This window comes from Protopterus annectens, chromosome 5.part0, assembly GCF_019279795.1.
Source record: "Protopterus annectens isolate FY-2018-M chromosome 5.part0, PAN1.0, whole genome shotgun sequence".
Lineage (NCBI taxonomy): Eukaryota > Metazoa > Chordata > Ceratodontiformes > Protopteridae > Protopterus > Protopterus annectens.
In genome coordinates, this window is record NC_056735.1 from 607,012,229 (window position 1) to 607,037,149 (window position 24,921).

A 24,921-nucleotide genomic window follows, 5' to 3' on the forward strand; every position below is an offset into this window, starting at 1 on the left:
TTATTTTCTTGTATTCTTCACAGAAGTCTTTATAATTATTTTTTGAGGAATAGTTCCAAAAGGAATTGTCTAAATATATGAAATCTAACTTAAGGATTTTATACATTTGTGACAAATATAATTTATTTTTCATTGAATTATTATTGATATTTATTAAAAATTCCAGTAATTTGGGGGAACATTTTCTTATCTAGCTTAAATATCTCATTTATATCTGTACTCACAAAGTCTCTGAATGTTTGTAAAATTAATCAATTTTCAGAATCTTGATTGTATTTAGACCTTACATTTTCAACAGTGTACCTATCAGTACCATTTAAGAATTGATGCCAATAAATGAATTTACTTTGCCGTTTCAATGCTAGCATTTTGTTGAAGTAATGAGTTTCTAAGCAGTCATTTGTATATGCAATTGGAAACATAGAAAATATGTCTTTAATACAATGGTTAGAATATGTGAACTTTTTGAAAGAGGAAATTATGTTATTTGAATAGGGAATAATTCAATTTAAGCAAAAATCTTTTAATAACCAGACAAAGCTATTAGGGCTATTTGTTTATGACTGGTTGTGATATATTTATTTAGTAATAATATTTCTTGATGTATCTGTTACCATTTTGAATAATAAGATGAATTTATCCACAATGCTATAACTTTTACAATTGTTTAAGTAGCATACAGTTGAATATCAGGGAATCCTATTCCACTACTATCCCAATGTATTCTGTGCTAATCAAAGGAAACTTTTGGTTTGTTAGGATGTCAAAAAAATTAAGTAGAATATTATTTATCTTCTTCATCAATTTTTTCTTGGTGGAGATAGTACTAAATATTGTAAGACAAACAATATTTTAGTGAGAATTACCATCTTAACATTAATTATTCTTCCATGGTAAAGAAGAATTTGTTCCAAGTTATGATTAAACTTAAAATTTTATCAGCAACCTGTTGTAAGTTTGTCTGTATAATTTCTTTATGATTAGACATAATGGTTATTTCAAGGTATTCCATTTGATTGCTATTCCAGTTGAAGATGATGTCCATGTAGTTAAATGAGTACAGTTATGGCCTCATGAGCAGTAGGTGCAGGGTTTGAATCCATGGAAGGGAAAATAAGCATTTCTGGGCACCCACGTTGACAGCCACCCCACCTTCAACCACCAGATTGCCACTGTGGTCAGAAAGTTCTTCTAGCTGACATATCATATAACCAAAGGTTTCACATCCAGGAAGAAAAAGGTCATTATCCCTCTCTACTCATCCCTCATTTGACCAATCATTGAATATAACCCCCCATTTGGCATGTACCTGACCAGACACCTACAACTGCTGGAGAGGCCACAAATGTACCTCACAAAAAGATCCTAGGCCTTAAACACATGTCCTACATGGACAAACTCAAGAAACTTCAGCTGTTCTCAGTCTCTTATCATCTACTTAGAGGTGATCTCTGCTGGACTTACAAAGCCATGTCTGGCCCAGCTCTACTTGACATGCTATTCCTAAAGAAATCCCAATCCCCCCATACCACACGCTCCAGAGATCACAACCTCATTACCACAATTAACAGAACATGCTGGAGGAACAGGTTAATTTCTCAAAGACTGCCCATACTCTGGAATAAGCTTCTCATTCATGTCAAGCAGAGCACCTCACTGACCTTCTTCAAGAGAAATGTTGACAAGTGGATGGGTAAAAGAAAGTTCACCCCAGGGATCACTCCAGTTGCCCTACTGGATAGGTACACTATGAACTAACATCAGGTGGCACGGTGCCTGTGTAATTTTTTTGGACTAGACTTGTAAAGGCTCCAGGGCCATTAGCCTAGTACAGACCTATGAACCTATAGAATATTTTTTTGTATGAATTTTTTAATTTTTTATTTATAAATAATGTGCTTGTTTTATTATGATTAAATCTTAAATTTGAGATTTCTTCAAAATGATTCATATAACTAATTATATGTTCTAATGAATTTTCTATATTTCTTATTGCTAGTAAAATATCATCAGCAAAAAGTTGAATCTTTAGTTTGAAATATTTTATTTTGATGCCAGTAATGTTTTTATTCGATGTAATACTATTAGCAAAGGGCTCTATAGCTAATGCAAAATGTAAAGGTGATAATGGGCAACCTTCTTTTGTACCTTTTGTAATTTACAGGAATTGGAAAGAACATAAACTATTTTAACATAAGCACAAGAGGTATTGTATAACAGAAATTATTGAAATTAGCTCAGGTAAGAAATTATACACTTTGAGTGTTTTAAAACAGGTATGACCAATTAAGTGAGTCAAAGCCTTATCTAGATTGAGACTAATGATAGAAAGTTATTTTTTTTATTTGCGTAGCCTATTAATATGTATATTCTTATTATATTGTCCTGTACTTGTCTTTTTAAAATAAACTGAGTTTGACCATTGCTAATTACGTTAGGTAGAAGTAGATTAATTTTGTTAACAAAAATGGACACAAGTATCTTATAGTCCACATTTAAAAGAAAATTGGTCTGTATAATGAACACTTTGTAGCATTCTTATCTTGTTTTAAAATAGGTGATGTAAGGGAGTATTTCCATGATGGGGGACTTAAACAGTTGTTTTTTATTTCTCTGCAGACCTTATCTAATATTTTAACTGCATCATCTGGTAGTATTTTATATAGTTCTGGTATAAGACCATCTAAGCCTGGAACCTTATTATTTTTAAACTTTTTGTTTGATCTTTTATTTCTGTTAAATGTTACCATCTATCATTTTGTTATTTGTTTGCTTGTCATTTTATTATTTATATTTTCTCTTAGAAAAGTTTCAACTATATCATCATTATCTGGGTTATTTGTATCATTACTTATATTTTCATACAATATTTTAAAGCCTCTCAATAATACCTTTGATATCTGTTCTGCTTTCTTTTTTATTATTTATATGTATTATATTTTTGTTGCAATTTTGTTTATTCATTTCCTTTGATCTAATAGCAAGTTTATGCAAGCTTAAAGGGTTTAATGAATATGCCTGAAGTTTAATCTTTTCCAGGTTTATTGAAACTTTATAATTTAGAATTTCAACATATTTTATATTTAAGTTTTGAAGTTCAGATGGACTTAAAATGTCATTTGATTTTTTATTTAACTTTAGTGTGTCTATTTTGGCCTGTAGTGTATTCAATTCTATGTCCCATTACCTTAGTTTACTAATATACCAGCTTGTAACTCTTCCATTTAAGCAAGCCTTTAGTGAATGTCTTATCAATAATAGGATGTTTGAATTTATGATCTCTAATAATATCATTGCAGCATGTGCAGTTATGGCATGGAAATGTTCCAGGTTTCAAATTATATCTAGCATGTTTAACAGATAGATCCTTATAGCATAACATTTGTTTTAGACTAGAACATATTTTATAGGCAAAAGAGGTTTTCTCTCCTACTATATTAGCCAGTCAGGCATGACTGTAAGTATCCCCCAGTTTTTAATTGAAATACCTCTTATGTTGAAGAATCTCCTACTATATGTTGTAACATATCATACCCATGGTTCTCTATTTCCATTATCATTATTATTGATAAGAGATTTATATTCAAATGCCATGCCACATGTAATACCTCGAATATAGTTTATTTAGTGAGCTGTACCAAATGTCAAGCCTTTTATGTTGGTAAGAGTACTAGGAAGCTCAAAGAAAGAATTATAAAACTTAAATCTGAGATAAGGAGAAAAGTAATTAGTAATGCTTTGGCCAAACATATGACAGAGAAGGGTGAGACCCATAGATTTCTCTTTAAGGTTATAGATATACAACAAAAAATAAGTGAGGTGGTGATCTGAATAACTCCCTGGAATTATGTGAATATGAGTGGATAGTAAGGTTAAATGCAGATCAGAGACCTGGCTTAAATACAACAGCATAAAATCGATTCTGAAAAAGAAACAAATGATGTTGAAATTTAAAAAAAAAATTTGTATGTATTTCTTTTACACATGTTATACATGTTTTTAGTGTAATGTTTTTATGGTATTGTTTTGTAAAATTGTCCCTGTATCTTTTGGAGTTTACTTATGGTTAATTTGCTATTTATTAGGTGGAATATTTGATTTGGCTATGTCAGAATGATGTCTTATTTAAATAGTATGATGCTTGCTACTTATTAAACACACTGAGGAAGGGTTGCTACCTGAAAGCTTTGTGGATTACTTGGAATAAACTAGAATGCTTATTTTTACTTCTCTGCGTGTCCGCTTTGAGGAGTTATTTTCCTTTAAAAAAAAGTTAAATGGGTGTTCAGAATCTTTATTATAAGATGACCAAACTAAATATCTCCACAGTCATCTTTCCTGTACCTCGCATTATCTCCCTGGTCAACTATAGGGAGGAAGTCAGTTGCTGTTTTTATATTTATTAATTTATAGGTCAGATGATTATATATTTTTTATATTTTATTTACTATGTGCAAAGTTGTTCACAGGATCATAAATTAGTACCAGGTTAATTGTCCTCATGGGTCATCCCAAGCCCAGCTTATTACCCATTGTGAGAATCAAATTCTGTACCTTGTGCCTATAAGGTGAACACCTTAACCACTATGCCAACCTCCCACCCTTGTAGACATATTTATATTCTTTAACTATATACATATTTATTTATTTTGATCTCTCTCTCTATTTCTGTTTGCATATTATGTCTTGTACTAGTACTATGTTCCTAGGTTTTATATTTTAGTTATAATCCTAGTGTAGCGTATCATGTAATAGAATATTTATATTTACAATTATATATTTAATACTCTTTAATCTAGTACTACTGTTAGAATCAGTCCTATTTTTCCTTAAATGTTATGTCTAATAGTTTCTGAACAAACATCTGAAAAAGTGTCCCTTTTAAGATTCAAACTTTCCATAATAAATTGTTCTGAGATATTAAGTTTTGTTATCATAAAAAGAGACAATAACAGAGAAATACAATCCTATTTTTTATCAGAAATGTCATTCTACAGGCTAGTATACAAACTATCCTTTTGGTATACTGCAAGCATTCAGAACAATTTAATAACTGACAGTGGTTAGAATGCAATTCACTGTCTTTGGATTATTATCTAACTTGTATTCAGTGACATCTTAGCTCAAAGCTGCAGTGAGATAGGCCTTGTGCCATTGCTCTGTTCTGATACTGGAAAAGATAAGTGCTTATTTCCAACTGTTTTCTGCACATGGGAGTTACTAAAACATTTGCTGCATATCTGTTTAAACTGTGCAACTGTTTTTTAGACTTAGAGAATTCAATCCTTACCTCTGTTCTCATCTTTGTCTCCTTTTTGTTTGTCTGATCTGTTCTTTTTACTTGTTGTTGTACATGAAAAACACTTGCATAGAGCTGAATATCTACTACTGTTTATGATCTTTGTAGCTTGTAGTGAAATCATTTGTCTAGAGAACCCTAGCTGTTTCTTCACAGGAGGGGGAATTCAGTTTGGTCTGATTTAGCTAAAGGCATTACTTTAAGGCTATTCTTTTTTTTTTTTTGATTGGATAATTTTGCTGGTTTCTGTTTCTCGGCCTTAAATAGCCAGTGTTTGAAACAGTTTCTACTTGTTTGCTCAAAGCTGCAGTGAGATAGGCCTTCTGCCATTGCTCTGCTGTGATATTGGGAAAAAAAGTGCTTATTTTCAACTGTTTTCTGCACTTGTGATATATTAAAACATTTACATATATGTTTAAACTGTTCAACTGTTTTTTAGACTTAGTGAATTCAGTCCTTACCTCTGTTCTGATCTTGTATATCCCAACCACCTGCCATGCTCCTGTTGTGGTATTAAAGCTTGGTGGCTTTGAGTTACCCACCTCTAGTATAAATTTGATATTGGACACTCCCCCCAGTCCCATTGCATCAGCTCATTCTACTGTGTACAATGAGCATACCTCTCAACCTCTTACAGCAAGAATCTAGAAAAAGCAACAAATAATGTGGGGATAAAGAGCCAAAAATAGGGACATTTTTAAATATTGTGCTTATAAACTTAGAAAGTTGAAAGAATAACAGGTGTTGCATTAGCATGAAGTTTCTGAAGGATATGAAGTCTGAAATTCAGATGTGTGACATTTTCTGACTGCATTTCCCAATGATTTGCCATTGATATTCCAGAAAACCACAATTTTGTGAGAAACAGAACAAAAAATATTAGTCAAAAATCTGGTCATTCTGTGAAAATCTGGACAGCTGAGAGGTATGACAGCGAGATAAGTTGTGAAAGCCTACCCCCTTTAGCTTCTCAACCTTGAATTATCGCTGTCTCCTCCCTTTCTACTAAAAAAATAAAATTATGCCTCTTCCTACTTCATTTTGCTGCTTGTGTTTAGGAGTTCAATTGCATTTAGTTTGCTGCATTTATTACTGCTTGTTGGTAGCATTCACCTGAATTGCTGCTTTATTTGAGCTGTCTTTTACTGTTGTGATTGTGAGCTAATTTATCACATTTGCACTGTTTAAGAGCAATTTACTGATTAACTATATTTTATTGCTATTTACTGCAATTCATTGCTATTTAACTGCATTTCATTACTATTTAACTATATTTTTCATACTGTGAGGTCTGTTCTTTTGTCTATAAGTGGTTAATCTGTGCTTCTTTGGGAGTTTTTTGCTGTGTTCTTAACCTTAAATTGAGTAGCATAGTCTTGATATAGGTTTGTTGCATCTGGAACTTCAGCTTCATGGTTTTTAATCATTTTTGAGGTATTCCAGCTCCAAATTATACCTTAGTAGCAGTTGTGTGATAATCTGGTAGGACAACTCTTAGACCTTCCATCCTTTACCCTCTTAGCTCTCTTTGTCCTCTCTTCTTTAGTTTCTGACAAATATGGCTGGACAATTTCCTATTTTCTCTTGCCAGTCTGGTTGATATGGGCATCCTGAGACAGTGTAGCAACTGCCTCATGTACATGGACAACCCTCTACTACTACCACCTAGGAACACAATTTGTGAGAGATGCATTTACATCAAACACCTAGTGTCATTGCTCTCTCCTCCAGAAACCAGTATATCTGACACTGAGAAGACTGTCAACACAAATACCACACCTCAAACATCATCCACACCTACACAACACACCACCACATATGCAGTTGTCCTCAACAAAAACATACCCAAACAAAAGAGACCTCCGAGGCAAAACACATGCGAACTCCACCACCCACCACACCACACATACTCCACACACCTGTGTCTCACAGCTACTAAGGCCTAAACATAAACCCAACATATTAGTCATAGGAGACTCCATTGTGAGACACAGATGTGCCGCTCAACAGGCTAGATAAGGAAAAAGTCACAGTTAGTTGTTTGTTGTGTGCCAGAATCTGCCATATCACCCTTGCACTCAAGTCTCTCAACAGGTACTGTTATGACTCTGTCATAGTCCATGTTGCTGTGAATGAGTTGAGATGTACCTCCCTGGGCTATATGAAGAGAGACATGATCGAGCTCACTGAATATGTGTCACAGGCAGGTATGTTCCTAGCCATAAGCAGCATTCTATCACCCAGAATGATGCCTCAATACAAACAGAAAATGACTGACTTTAACAATTGGCTTAGTTTCTGGTGATATTCCAAGGGGATCCAGAACCTGGCAGCCTGGGAAGACATGATTGACAAACCATGATGCTTTGCCAGAGATGGCCTGCATCTGTCTTTCTTGGGATTCAAGCTCCTGGCAAAGCTTCTTTTCTCCCTCATAGTGCTTTTTTAGGCAATGCCATGAGGTCAAAACTACCAACTCAAGAATTTCATCAAAATGTAAATTAAAGGTCATGCTGCTAAACACTAGGAGTCTAAACAAGAAACTGCAATAATTGCAAGCTTTCTTAACACTGGAAGATGCTGACATTTGTGCAGTCACAGAAACCTGGTTCAAAGCTGCAGAGAGCACCCCAGCCATACCAAGTTACTCATCCTATCATAGATTCAGACCCCAAACCATGAGCAGTAAAGCAAAAGAAGGTGAAGTTGCAATATATATATATATATATATATATATATATATATATATATATATATATATATATATATAAAAGACATACACATCTCCAGGCTGGTCAAACAGTATGACGCACAGGAAACACTCCAGGTGCAGTTAACAACTGGCAAGTCCCCTATTCAAATCATAGCTAGCTATAGGCCTTCAACTTTGACTCAAGATGCCCACTCTACCTATCTGGACTTCTTCAGATCTATCAAGATTCAACCCTTTACTCTGATCCATGGTAACTTCAACTATCCAACCATGGATTGGAATAAATACTCATGCCAAAACACAAGAGGTGAAAATATCTTGGACTTGGTATTAACCAACATGAGTAACCACTGCAGCATCCCTACAGTGTCATCATCCCAAGTAAGAGCTGACCACAAAGCTGTCACTTTCAAAGTCACCATCTCCCTTAACCCCCCCCCCCAGCTAGGGTCAAACAAAAAACTTCTCCAAAGTGGTTACAACCTCCTGATGGAAGGTATAAACAGCTTCACATCCCCCTCCCCCTCCATAGGAACTTGCACATATGTCCAAACCTACACCAAAGTACTATATGAGCATTATATAGCTGCATGGAATCAGGAATACCCAACAGGATGAAATCCTCCTCCACTAGGAAGAGTAAACCTGTCTGATGGACATCTGCAATAAATAAATTCTATAATAAAAGGAAAAAATTGGACCAAGAAAAGTAGGTACCTAATTGGAAGCAATCTGTCCTTAGCCTGAACAAGCAAATGAGAGTACTAGTGAATTCCTCCAAAGCAAACTTCAAGTCCAAACTGGGCGCATCTACTAAAGACAATCATAAGACCTGCTTCACATATGTCTGCAGTCTCAAAGAAAGCACCCAGATCAGCTCAGAACTGGTGTTCAAGGACACCACATATGCAAACACTGTAGATATAGCCAACCTGCTGGCAGACAGGTTCAGTGAAAACTTCACCGCTTTGTCCCCCATCCATAAATCAGGTCATCCCCAGCATCTGCACCCTTCCCTTATCTCTAGGAAGCAAGTCATTACTGCCCTCTCAAAGACAAAAATTACAGCCTCCATGGGACCTGATAACATCTCAGGCTGCATCCTACATGAACTCAGGCAGGAACTTGCAACACCATTAGGCACCATATACAACCAAAGCCTGAGTACTGGTTTCATCCCAGCCATGTAGAGGACAGCCACTGTCATTGCCTTGCACATGGTGGAGCATCTACTGATCCTGGAAATTATAGACCCATCAGCCTAACTAGCCTGATCTGCAAAGCCATGGAGTGGATTATCATGGACCTAATTAATAAGGACATTGGCAGCCTCCAAACACTTGGTCCCACACAGTTTGGTTTCATCAAGGGGAGGTCATGCCTGTTAAATTTATTCGACTTCTTTGAGACAGTCACCAAAGCCATGGACGAGGGGGAAGACGGAGCACACCACCTACCTTGACCTGGCCAAAGCTTTCAATACTATTCCCCACTCAGGTATAATAGGTAAACTCTCTCCACTAGGCATCAATCCATATGTTATGAGTTGAGTAGCAAACTGGCTCACTGAAAGAACCCACCTAGTCAAAATAGGGGAAGCCACCACAAGCAGTGTACCCCAGGGATCGGTCTTGGAGCCTCTGCTGTTTGGTATATTCTTTTCTGAGGTGCAGAACAAAACCAGTGGGCTATGACTGAACAAGTTCACAGATGGCTGCAAGCTGGACACTGTCATCAATTCCCCTAGTGATGTGGACATCCTCCAAGAGGGTCTCACCCAAACAAATGACTGGTGCCAGAAACATGGCCTCAAACTGAACACCATATAATGCATCATCATCATCCCTTTTGGGGAGAGTGACATCCCCACCAATTATTACATTTATAATAAGGTCCTAAGCACACAATCAGTCATGATGGACTTGGGCACCCAGGCTGATAGCAAACTGACTTTTAACTACCATGGTACCTCCATTGTACAGAAAGCTTTCTACATAGCCCACCTCATTAGTAACAGTATCTCATCCAGGGACAAGGTGGTCATAACATCCCTGTATTCTACCCTTATAAGACCCATTATTGAGTATAATGCCACTTTTGGCATGTACCTCACAAAACACATGCAGCAGCTGGACAGACCACAGATGTGCCTCAACAGTAAAATCCAGAGTCTCAAACATCTACCCTACACAGATAGGCTAAAGGTCCTGCCTCTCTATTAAGTGTCTTACAGACTCCTCAGAGGTGACCTCTGTCTGGCATACAAAGCAATCTCAGACCCTACCTTTATGAGACTGTTGCATATCCACAAGTCAAGTTCCACTCAAACAATCCACACCCACAACCTCAATCTGGTCTGTGACATCAATAGGACTTGGCAGGACAGATTTGTGTCCCAGAGACTCCCACTTTTGTGGAATCGACTCCCTCTCCATGTCAAGCAGAGTACCTCATTAACCCTTTCTAAGTGCAACCTGGATAACTGGATGGGGAACAGAAAATGCACCCCTGGGATTCCACCTGCAACCCTGATGGACAGTGGGATAGGGTGCTGACTTGTTGGAACATGGACTAAATTCTTAGCTAGGCTTGTAAGGGCCTCAGCGCTAATAGCCTAGTAACGTCCTGTGATCCTATGATATGATTCAATATATGATTATTTATTTTTAGACAGGGAGAAGTAACCTGGACAGTTCATAGAATTGTCAGTACTCCCGCAGCATCACAAAAGTGCTCATTACTCTAATTAAGTTGCTTTAAGCTGGTCCTCATGACACGGGCTTGCAAATGAACAGTTTATCAGCTACAATTAAAAAAAAATTATGAGTGAATCCAAGCAACCTCTGCTTTATACATCAATCCCTCAAACCCTTCCAAACCACAAAAAAAATCCATTTCAAAGTATGTTAACCACTAAAAATCTATTATATTGAAAGAAATAACATTTAATGATTCAGTAAGCACTGTCTGTATGAGATGTTTAATATAAAGCAGACTGTCATTTTTAAAGGAGACATAGCATATAAACTTGCATTAAAAGAATGACAGGTATGTGTGATCCAGGTTTAACTCGTAAAAGTGTGGATGTTACTCTAATGAAACTATATTTTTTATACTTTGTTTATAACATAGCATAACATTCCTGGTGTTAGTACATGTCAAGTATATTATCAGTAGCAAGCATTCAGAACTATGTAATAAATTTCCAGTGGTTTAGAATGTAATTCACTGTCTTTTGTTTATTGTCTAACTTGTATTCTTTGACATCTTAGTGTATAATTCAAAATATTATGGTTATTTACTTTTAGACAGGAAGAAGTAACCTGGGCCTTTCTTAGAATTTTCAAAACTCCCACAGCATCACAAATATGATTCTCCACCACAGCATGTGCACACAAGAACAAATGAACCTTACAGCTGTCATGTCGTACACATCAGAATTCTACTCTTTCTCTAAGCTGAATACATTTACAAAGTATGCAGCAGAGATGTGTGTATAATTGCTTGAATTTCTTTACTTAGTGCAATCCAGACTGCTGAGGAAAATGCAACAATGCAAATCTCAATTGTGCTGTTGATTGCCGTCCAAATAACATTTGTCAGTTTACCTTGGACAGTAAACTGCCATTCACTGCTACTGACTGCTGCCAGTCAATGGAGCTCAATGCCAAATGACATGCAAATGATAAAGGGAAAAAATTTAAACACATACTTTAAATGTACACTTCTGATGTTTAATCAGCTTTGCTATCTTGCAAGAGGAACCCATATTGATTTTAACTATCAAACCAGGGTATTAAGAACAATCATTGAAGAGTACTCCCCTTATTTTCTACAGTCAAAAACATAAATTTACAAGGAGGAAAAAGTGTTTAGATGTACTGAAAAAGTGACATTGTATTAAGTCACATTGAAAGTGCAACAGAACCAAGTTATAAAAGTTGTCTTTTCTCATGTGACAGTAAATGGCTGGATGATTGGGATACTGACAACAGTTAATATACCAAATGTACTCACAAATATTAAACAAAGACTGCAAACACTGCAGTTGTATTCCTCTCTTTAATCTTGCCTCATTCCCTTATTTAGGCTTTCTTAAGAGCAATTCTATCCAATTTTTATTGCATATGTTATTTTTGTCAATATGTAATTTATTCCCTTAAATCTGAACAGCATTTCTTAGTAAGGGGCAGTAATTGGGGTCATTAAAGCTAATGTTTGAATGTTAGGAATGTTGCTTTCCTAACTCAGTCAATATACTTTCAGAGGTTTTGGTAAGTCTCTTCTACCTGTCACACCCTCAGTAAGTGTATATCAGAGAGGGGATTCTATGAAACACTGATTGTCCCTGCAGTCAGACTAGTCATAGACACCTAAAAGCCATTAGCAAGTAACACTTCTTAATGCTCATCCTTGCAGTGCTAGAGTGTGTGCATGTAATAGTGTAGCTCCTTTTACCATATTGACTTTCCCTACACTTAGTGCAGATTGTGGTTTTCAGAAATGCTAATGATTTAACACATCATTCACATGCTCACAGTATGCACATGGCTGACTATACACTATATAAAAGTAATCATGCAGTTAATGCACTTTTATCATAATGGGTAGACAGTTTTGATCCAGAGAGCTTACATTGCTAAATAAACAAAACATATGGAGAATTATCTACTTTCAACACTGCTTTATTGTCAAGGTATGTTACTATTTCTTACATAATGCTTTCAGTGTAACATTAAGTGTGGATTGCAATGTCCATTCCAGGCCATTTATTTATCATATTGTTTTTATTTACCCTCTACTTTTGATATAGTCCAGGTATACCAGTTATGTCTGCATTACACAAAGTTTTCTACAAAATGATATCTGACCTATATTTTGTAGGTTGTATTTTATTGTTATTTGCACAGTTATTGCAGATGAGTGTAATATAAGTTTGTAACAAGTCTGGCATTTTTACATGTGTTAACACAAATAAATGTACATTTGTGATATCTACCTGGCTGCCCTCCACAGCAGTGCAGATGGCACTTATTATAGTTGTCTTACATTTCTCCTTCTAAATTGTCTTTTTTTTTAATGTTATGATGTATTACCTAGTTGCACAAATCTGTGTTTTCTGTATTTATAGAACTATTACATATTATTGCTGATATTTTCATTTAGAATATTTTGTGTGGTGGCGGTCATAGGGAGCATTACCTATAACCATGTATGTATATTTTCATTTAGAATATTTTGTGTGGTGGCGGTCATAGGGAGCATTACCTATAACCACATATAAGTCATAGGGTGCATTACCTTTTAAACTGTTGTGTACATTAACTTATGAATGAGTATACAGCCATCCTGTTTATTGTATATATTTAATTATCTGTCTGTGTTCTGTTTCATCTTATACATGGATATGGCATCCAAGAAGAACTCTGACCCCTCAAATCACCATACACTGATACAGAAAATTATGTCCTTACATCACCATGGGATGTTTCTCTTAGGGAGAGGTAGATGTGACCAATCTGCCCAAGAAAGAATATGGTAGCAAGTGGTTGATAACATCAATGCTGTCAAAGGGCATGGGAAAAACTACTCAAAGGTATGACACTGGGCAAGTGATATGATAACCTCTGCCCACCACAGGGGGACTGCAATTGCCAAGAACAAGTGGCTAGAAGAGGTGGTTCTGCTATCAAACTGCTACAAACTGAAACAAAGGAGTTCTTGTCCAGTGTCAGAGATCCAGATAGCTTGGCAGAGTGTTCACAGAGAATTATTGATCTTAGTGCTGATGTGGACAACATCAAGCAGAACTACCAGGTATGCAAAATGTTACTTTTTCTATAAGAACATTCTTAGTCTGAACATGTTAAGGAGATTGTTTTCTTTTCCTTGTGTCAATTGAATTGTGATCCTTAGCCTTCTTTCCTTTCCCTTCCTCACATACTGGGATGGCAGGCTGCCAGCCCACCTGCACATGGTAAACATGCATTTGGTTATGGTTATTAAAGTATAAAAGGTAGATTCAGGTCTAAATGGGAGTACAAATTTGTGTTGTTTTAGCATCTAGTAGAGATCCTACAACTAAAATTTGTGATAAATTTTATTCTATATTTCTCTGTTCGTTATGTTTATTGTTTGTTATCTTAGTTGATCCTGATAGTACTGCCACCTGATATCAGAGTATTGGTAGCTTTTGCTGAAAGTGGTAACAATGAAAAGACACAGACTGGGGGTACAGAGGGTTAGTCTGACATTGACATTGTGGCTCCCTCATCCCTTGCCAATATTTTGGACTTCTGATATAGGACATATTGAGGGTGACAGAGTTGATCAGGGTACTGTGGCTACTCTATAAATAAACTACAAAAAGTAAAAAAGTATAAAATAAAATAAAACACTACGACTAGTAAAAATTTAATTTTAATGCAAGCGCGAAGCTCTAGCACCGCAGCACAAAGCCTTTTAAGAATACAAAAAAGTACACACTGAAATATTTAAATACCCCGTCTAATTAGATAATTATAGTTAATTAAAAAAAAACATTAATTACATTAAATAAGCATTTTCTAACTGCATTCTCAGTTTAACCCAGCAGGTGTCAGTGTATTAAACTTCAAAACGAAAAAAGTCTCCTTATACAATTTATTTTTTAATTATTCAACATCTGAAACCTTCACCTTTTCTAAAATTGTCCCTTACAAACAACTATTATCCTTCCCGTGATGGATCAAAAAATGCAAATCTAAAGGGCTTTCAATTTTCTTATTATTATTATCCCTAAAGTGTTCCTGTAGTCTTACCTTAAAGGATCTCTTACTTTATCCTATATAAAAGAGACCACATGAGTACCTTAGGGCATATATAATGCCCTCAGTGGTACAATTGAGAGTAGCTTTTGGTGTAAATCTAAAATTATTAATTTTATCAAAACAACAAATTACATGTTGACAAGCTGGACATTTACTACACAGATAGGTAACAAAAATTCTGGGTTCTATCACCATTCTCACATCAGGGATTACATAATAACTATGTACAATCATGTCACTTGTCCTACACCCTTTCTTATATGAAAATTAAGGTTTATTGGCCAGAAACTTTAAGTCCTTTTATTTAAATAAACCCCCCCAATAAAACTCAATAACTTCTAAAATCTTCTCCATAAATACAGAATACATAGAGACAAAATAAAACTAATCTGCAGAGACTGTCGCCCTTTCATTAATTTCCTTTCCTATTCGTGAATTATGAGATTTAATATCACTCTGAACTCCCAACATTAACCTAGACATAGCACTATCTATAATCTATGAGTCATACCCCCTTTGACCAAACATTTCACATGTTCTAAGTAATTCCACTTGTAATTTTTCCAAAACATTACATAACCTTTTAATACGTAACAACTACCACTAGGGTAATGCATTAATTAAATGGGGCGAGTGAGAACTTTTGGCATTTAAAAAATGCACACCATTGCCAAATTTCCTATGCACCCTGGTTTTAATGCCATTTTTCACAGAGCCTTCCAAAATTAAATTTGAAAAAAAAAAAAAAAACTACCTTATTTCCACACTGAATACCATCAAATTGTAAACTCAAGACATTCTGCTGTATATCATGTAAAAAACCTGAACCAAATCTTGCCCTCCTTTACAGAAAAAATTAAATCATCAATAAACCTAAAATATTTAATAACGTTCCTCTTAAAAAATCCAAATGATACAAAAACTTCATCTCAAATAAGCCCATAAAAAGATTTGCATACATGGGGGCAAAGAAGCCCCCATTGCTGTTCCTTTAATCAGGTGACAGATTTTTTTTGATTAAACTCAAAATAATTATTCAATAAACAAAAAATAAACCAGCTTAATTATAAAATTAGAAAATGGACTATGCCCCCAAAAAACAGTTAATACCTCTAGACCCCAATGATTTTGAAGATTTGTATAAAGACTTTTTACATCCATAACTAGCCAATAACAGCCCTCTGTCCAAATGTACCTTTCCATTTTTTTTCCAAAAAGCCAAATCTATCACAAATATTAGAAACTAATTTCTCTACTGCTGCTAATAAGTATTTATGTAAAACCATACTTATTCCATGCAAAAAATAATTCACTGCTGACACTATAGGCTGACCTGGGAGGGAGATCAAATTTTTATGAACCTTAAGCAAACAATAAAAATTTGCCAAGGTACAACCCTTAGTAGAAAACTTCTTCTCAACATCTTTACTAGCAAAATATCCTAATCTCCAACTCTTTTGAAATAATCTCTCAAAACTCATTAATACATTTTGATATTCAACCATAGTAACTATCTTGTATGTACTAGAATCATTCAGATTGTAATAACACATTTTTTCATACTGCAAGTGATGCATAACAACTATTTTACTGCCCTTATCTGCTGGTTTAAATACCAGCTCTTTCCGTTGGCTTAAACTCTGCTTTAGTAAGATTATATTCAACCTTCTCCCTCTGTTTCACAAATTTTTATACTCACGTTCTATAGCAACATTTACCATGGTTGAGAAGCTTTTTATCCCTTCATGAATAAAGGGAGGAATGAAATCACTTTGCACAGGACATCAGAAGTATCCATTAAATAGTAGGCATTATTAGCTACAGTCTCTTCAATAAAAGAATCACACGAAAAGAACTCATTTGCAACACTTTCTTCAGCAGAACTAAAAATCATATGATTCACGTCATTAGTCATATGATTCACATCACTAGCCATATGATTCACATCATTAGTCATATGATTCACATCATTAGTCTTGTCATTATTAAAAAAAAATAAAAATAAATGCAATTTCCTAATAAATCTAAATATTTCTGTTTTAAGTACTTCAGGGATCGCTGCTTAACAGAATCCCTCTCATTCAGGATAGAAACTCATTCCATCACACAACAGTGCACAGCTGCAATCCATCTAACTGAGAACTTTTTACCTTCAACATTGTTGAGGTCAAAGGGCATAGATGGATTTTTAAATACCCTTAGACCTCTTGGTGAAACATCAAGTTCTACAAAATGTTGAAGCCTCATAATGTTATAATATACAAAATTCTCTTTGAACAACAAATGCTCCAGTTTTTCAATGATACCTTGTACTTCTGTAATTGTATACTGGAGCACTGGCCCACTGAGGAGAAGGGAATAACAGTTATTTGATTATAGCCACCTTCCAAGACTTTTTACCAGGTCTGAACAATATCTCCAAGTCTCTAGCCATTCATACATTCACTCAGCTGGTCACCCAGTTGAGATATATAATGTTCCATAGTTCATTGGGAGGTATCAATACTCTCATCTCTGAAAATACGTGGCATTTGAAAAGACAGCTCACTGGCCATATCCAAAAACATAAATAAATAAAGTATAAAAAGTAAACGAGTACAAAATAAAATACAACCACTATGACCAGTAAAAAATGTAAAACATAAAAATATATATATTAATTGATTATAATTATCTAATTAGATGCAGTATTTAAATGTGTTTCAGTGTGTGCTTTTTTGTACTCTTAAAAGGCCTTGTGCTGAGGCACTAGAAATTTGTGATTGTATTAAAATTTGTTTTTTACTGATCATAGTAGTTTTATTTTACTGTGGTTATTCTGTTTGCAGAGCTTGTTACTTCTCCCTGTAGCCATTGTGAGGGTGAGGTACCACATGGGGGTGTTTGGTAATGGTGCTCAGTGGAAGTCTACTATCCACTCTCCTCCTGATGCTGGTGTGTCATTAGGTCCACCAGACCAGACATATGTGTAGGACATAGTGGAGGTGCAGGCATGTTGCACCAGGACATAGGAAGAGATAGTGTGAGTACTAAAATATTTTGCATTCTGATGTACATGACTCCCTAGACTGTGTAGGCAACTCATTGGACAGGATGAATGACACACTTTATCAGGCATCACCTGTGATGCAATTTCTGCTGGGGGTCCACATGGATGGAGAGCTGCTACAACTTCTGCTGTTACTAGACATGGCCGTCCAGGATGCCACTCCCATACTGACACTCCTTTCACTGCTCCATCAGTGATTGTTGTATCCACACCCAGACGTGGTAGAATATTGTGTTGTGGTCCTGGATGTTGTCATGAGGAGATCTTTTCCAAAAGACATCAGTCACATTTAGGTAATGCCCCAACGTCTAGCCAGGACTGTGGAAGTAGCAGTTCAACTCCTGGCAGAGGTGGTTCTTGTGGTCAGGGGTGATGATGCTGAACTGACTCTTCTACCATGCATGACTCATCCCTGTGGGAGATGCAAGGAAGTAGTGCTAGCACAGTGCTTGATTGTGTTCATGCAGACACATTACACATTGAAAAAAGATACTTGGATATACCACTTCACACACATCACAGCTATCTAAACAGTGCTGTTGGGTCCTGCATATCTGTTGTTACTGGCCATGACCACTATATACTGTAATAGGTACATGTGCTTCTTAGTCACACACACTGATTTCTTTGATATCAGCCTTGCCCTCCTACCACCCTATGCAAATGATGATGACTGTGTCCTGCCCTTTGCACTTGTCTCTGTGACATAGGATTGCAAATATATCTAATGCAGACAGTAGCTAGCTAATGCTTGCTTACTCACAAGCTTGCATTTATCAGTATGTACTACAGATGAAAAGTTTTGATTTCTTGTTTCTAGTCATTTGTGAATGATTGCTTTTATAGTTGTTGAACCTTACTGCATTTCAATTAGTACTGTAAATATAGCGGTGGGCAGTGGAAGCAGTAGGTACTTCAGTGTTGATTCTTGATGTAGTTGTGCAAATGAGGGTATAATTGACTTGTTTCATCTTTTATAGACTGTGGTCAACGGATTGGTCAAGTGATTGATGCACAGTATTGGTTATGATACATATCTGTATACTGTAAAAATGACAAAGGAGATATTACTAATATAAATGTACACCTCAGACAAATGCTCTGCTTAGAGGCATACATATATTTTCATATGAGAGTACTGAATTATTTATTTATTTTTTTTCTTAACAGGTTTTGGACTTACATTGTCACTACTGCAGGTAATGATTTTTCCTTGGTTGTTGTCCCTACCTGCTGCTTTCAGAACACAGACATTACATGGTTAAGTAAAGGTTGTGGAGTTCAACAGGCATCAGTTTTCCTATATGTACTTGTGTGGGATCCTAGGCTTTGACATAGGTATTGATTGTGTGTACCATCCTTTGCCTCTTAGCCATAGCCATGGTGTACTGGTCATGCCTCATTCTGCCAGCACCATGTGCAGCTGGGGATTCTCCCTCAGACCATCTGTATCTGCATCTGCTGTGGCTGTGCCTGTGTTCTTGAAACTGTAGTCCTGCCCCTTACTGTCCTTGTTGAAGCTGATTCCCGAAAAGTGCATTGTGTGACATGGAACATACTGTAAATATTTCAGCAGAGGTGCCTAGGTCATACTGCAATAAATCTCCTGATTTGTCTATACACTGTAGCATTGATTTATGCAATCAAAGCACATGTTCTATGATATTCTTACTTTGAGTGTGGGTCTCCTTGTATCCTTGCTCAGTGGGGTTGTGTGGTTTTCTCATGGGTGCCTTGAGCAAAGGCTCAAGTGCATAACATGCATCCCCCACTAGAGGCCCTTGATTGATGTCACCCCTAGAAAACCTGGTGTACAGCTCACAGGTGTGCCATATGTGTGAATCATGAAAACTGCCTTGGTTGCCTGCTCAGACATTGTAGATGATTCTATGGGCATTACAGGCAACCTGACATTTTATAGAGTAGAAACTTTTTTTGTTGATGTATCTCCTTCCCTTTTTCCTGGGTGGGGCTTTTCTTTCTATGTGTGCAATACATGGCTCGCAACACTTCAGAGAAGTGTGCTACTACACAGAATTCCTGCATGATTCTTGCTCTGTCATGTGGGGTGCATGGGAAATAGATGAGATCCCTTGCATGCAGTAGCATTGCATCTAAAAACTGATGTGATATTCTAGAGACTGATAACTATGACACCCCTAAAATATCCCCTGTGGGTCTCTGGAAAGTACCAGTAGCCAGTATATATAATGATACACATACGTTTGTATCCATTGGGATCGATTCTCTATGATTTCCCTGGGGCCCGAGGAGGGGGCAGCAGTGGTTGCAAAGTTCTTCCAGTGTTTCTCTATCCATCCTGTATCTCTCAGCAATTTCTGTGATATGCAGTCCATGATAGGTCATACGGGGTCTAAACACCCTTTTTCTTCTTGACAGAGCTCAGGCAGCTGTAGCACCTTGATTTAAAGCCTATCTTTATTATATATTTATTATTTATTATATTATAATAGCAGCAGCACGCCCTAACATTTTTTTTCCTAAGTGTAATTGTGTTGTATTCCGAAGAGTTTTGATGCACATGGCAAAAGGCTACACTGAGTGTACCCAATTGCTTTATAGCTTTCTGAATAGTGCTGGCATACTGGATTGGTTAATTATCATGGAATGTGGCTCTTTGTCCTGTTATTAGCATATTCTGCAGTTTTTCTTTGATTGATGGTTCTAAAGCTGTTTAATGAACAACAAATAGCATATTTTCATGTAGCGGTTAATGAATCTTGTACATGAAGTTGAGCTAATAAAATTAATTTCATCTAAATGTTTGCAAAAGGTCAAGCTCTCTTTATATCTACTGTGAGAGAGGCTATGACTCATACACTGATGCATGAATGCTTCAACTCTGAGGCAGGGCTGGCACCACCATTAAGGAGAATTAGACATTTGCCTAGGGTGCAGATCATGAGTGGGTCTCATAATACCTCCCTAATTTAGTTAAATGTAGCGGCATTCACAGAACTCGGAACAGCACGCATGCATGCTCGAGTTCCACTTTAACAAAAAAGAAAAAAAAACACACCTACTTTTCTTGTTACCATTGCTGGACTGCTTTAAAAACAGTCTGGATTAACTAGAGACTGCAGGTATTCAAGTCCGAATGGGCTGCTTAGTTAGCAGCCATGAATGTGACGTGACATGACTGCTGATTAGTCCTATCGCTCTAGTGCTATCTTCCTGCTGTTTGCATTGGGTAAAGCAATGAGCGTGAGTAAGAGAACGGCAGTGGAGTCTTCTTCTGAGGCATGAATTTTATTGTCCAGGTCCCCTTCAATAAATACATCACACCGAATGACATTTGACAACCTTTATTAAACTTCCATAACATAGCTTTGGTCACCAAATTACAAATGGACAGTATAGCTGATTGTAAATAGAACATAAACATCCTGGTAATGTTAAACAGGACAATGTACCTACTCATCCTGCCCAGTAAGCAGTGTCCATACCTTTGCTCGCTTACTTTATTTATGAAGCAGAGTCCCAGACTCACTTCATATCCCATTTATTGAATTGCCCATCCAACCAAATAATTCAGGATGGCATGATCTTACATGAAGCAGTGTCCCATCTCACTTCATACACCATTCATTGAATTACCTTCCAACCAAAGAAGCAGCATCCTTCCCGATGCTTGCTTACCTATTCAGCTCGCTTCCTCCAGCTGCTCATTTTCCTTTCCCCCAATTCCTTGAAATGAACATCCAGACACCAGAGGGGGAACAGAAGAGGGCAAGCCTGTCCCTTTTCTCCACCAACCAGCCTGACCAGGCTGTTTCCCCTCCCAACTACCCAAACTAATTCACCAACTACCTGCCATAAACGGAAGGATTAAGCCAAACATCATTCGGTGTACCCATCACCTGTAAATTACAATAGATCACCATCAACCCCATGCCTTAACCTACCAGCACTGAAACGTACCTTAATGTAAAGAAAGTGCGCCTTAATGCAACTAAAATTAATAGGATTACCCTTGACCCCACTGTACCATCAAAACATCCACTCCAAGAAACCACTAACCATGGTTCACTTCTAACCATGCTCTGTGGCCCCATTATACCTCTCTAGTGACTAGCACGCCTTCTGCAACTGATACAGTCAGAACAGTAATATCCATCCTGTCAAATCTATTACTCTCCAAACTCCCTCCTTCAGACCCCAACTGCTTCCACCTTCCAAGTCCACAAACACCTCCTGCAGCATGCATCACCTGCACAACCCACCTCCTTCAGCCACTGGGGAATGCAGACTCATTATAGTCCCAGCCCCAAATTCTGTGCCTCCAACATCTTCAGATATGCAACTATGACTCTATGTACATCCTTTACGACCTCATTGCCCATCACTCCAGCCACTGGCACAATGTTCCTTGTGAGCACCTTCCGCATGGATCTATTCCAAACTACAGCCACAGCATTTCAAGACCCAACCTTCAAGAAAGAAAAGACATATAATACATCCAAAATACATAACACATTCCAGGACATCTTCAAAAACAACCTATCCTGCCAACCCCGGAAGGAATGTACCACCGACACTCCAATTTATGACAAAGCAGCCATAACTGAAGCAATGCTTCCTATGAACCTGTCAAATACCCCAAGATAAATTTAACTACCAGTGAAATATTAAAAGTATCAGAGCCACACGCCCCAAGGATCTAAACCTTGTCATCAACATGAACAAACCATGCTGGAGGGATAGGTTCCTAACCCAAAAGAGCCAGATCACCGAAGCATGCCTCAAATCATATTACAAGAATTCTGTCCTTTATATCCACCTCAACTCCCCTTGAACACAACCAGTCCTGCTTCATCCTGCCTATAAGTTAACTTAAATCACCTTTCAGCAGCCTGATCCAAATCTGACATGTCAAGTTAAGTACTTACCGAAGTAGGCTTAGCAAGCATCACCTCTCAAGAGAGCTTATACAGTCCACCAAGTAATGGTCCTCTGCTCTTCACATCTGCAAAATAAAAGACAAAATAATAGCTGTGCACATTCACCCCTTCATAATAGACACTGCTAGGTGCCACCTTGCTGATGAGTAATGCTTAAATCTGCCTCCCTGTTCATCATCTGCTTTACTATCATTAGCCCCTCCCCCCCAAACAAAAAAAAAAAACATTACCCTTGCAAGGGCAATATGGAAAATTGTTGTGCTTAGAAAGTGGTGCAGAAAAAGAGAAGCGCTTCAGCCTTAATTAAATATGGGAGTTTCACCTTGCGTCTGTACGGCAAATGCAATCTCACTACCACCTTCCTTACCCCCAGCTTTAAACTCGCTGACCATCTGGAGACTCCGTAGCAAAATCCCACATGTGAGCGATACCTCTTCACTCTTAGAGCAAAACATCCAGACAAAGCCATAAATAACAATTGGCCAAGGCCCAAAACTATATATCTATATATTTTTCCCCCTCTCCCTTCACTCTATTTCTTCTTCTCTTTCTTAAGCCACCCATTTAAACTAGTGCTATCCAAACTTGTAGGTAATCCAACCAGTACTTTAATAGCATCAGTTTATAATTGCCAGCTCTCCTGACTAGCCAGTAAGTTGCCACATACCCCAATATTTAACCGGCAAGCGATAAACCACTCTTATCCTATATATTCATCAACTTCACCATCCTCCCTCTCCCATAAATCACTCATCCCAAGGTTGCTCTACTGTCCCCCTCCTAGCAGAAACCACACAGCATACCACAAACCTTAGCCTAAAAGAGATCCCTAAATTTATAGAGAAAGCAAATTTATACGCTCAACTCCCAAGAAGTTGCAGGCATGAGCATAGTTACCCATATGAAAACCCACAAATTCAATGGTGCAGTGTAAATGATTTAAATCATGCAACCCAGTTTTTTTTTTTTTTATCTCCCCAGTATAATATACGGCTATATAAAGCTTTAAAATGTGTTATATTGCAAAGTTATGGCTGTAGAGAATACAGCCCTTGAGACAATGTGGTGAAACCAAAGGGTGTGTGCGGGTCTGCATAGTAAAATCCACCTTGTGGGCAAATCTTTTAACATTTTCCCCTGACTATTAATAAAATACAGTCCAACATGCTGTGAAAAAATGTTATGAGCAAACCAAATATGACAAAACACTGCAACCTAAACACAGGTCAAACATAGCAGCCACCCACTAAGTAGATAACCCAGTTGCAAACTGTGCCTGCCTTACCCTCCCTCACGGCTGTTAAAGCAGTACCTTCTTATTCTTCACAGTAAACTCAGAAACTGCAAAACACACACACTGACAGTTCTCTGCACCAGAAACTCAGGAATTGTCTGCCCCCCAGTATAGCAGTGTTCCATTCACAAATGTTTCCTGCAGCACTTCGTTATTTAGAGACTTCAACCCTCTGATCCCCCCAGCAATTTGTTAAAAGACCTCAATTTACATAGAACACAGCACATATTAAAGCCCAGACAGTCAAATACCGCAAATGCATCCCACGTATCATCCTATGAACCTCTCAACCAGAAATTTTGACAAAGCCATAAAATAATGGCAGAGCATCAGTTGCAGCTACCTCCCCTAAAAAAAGCCTACAAAGTGAATCACGTCATGATTATTTGTAGGGTAATCTTGCGAAGAAAAAGCACAGGGCACAGACAGTTAGCTCCACACTGCTCATGCACGGTGCTAACTTAACATGCTCAGAGCCCGCTAAAATCGTTATTAGACCCCGGGGAGGAAAATACCTCAAAACGAGGCACAACAGACTGGCCCTAATGGAGCATTTCATCTCCAATTACAACTCTATCAACAGCTCCAAAGTTAAACTACCACCTGTGACAAAGCGCAACAAGTTAACAGAAAGGGGAACTCTTACTAATAAAGGCCAACTCAGAAGCTCCCACGCCACAGTGTAATTATTCCCATATTACTTGAAAAGTTTGAGAGTGAAAATATTTCTGCCCAATCACAACACACCTCTCTACCTTGGACAATGTGCCCGCAGTACACATATATCGCGAGCCGGAAAGCAGATTTTACACTAACCTCAACTCCAAAGGGAGGG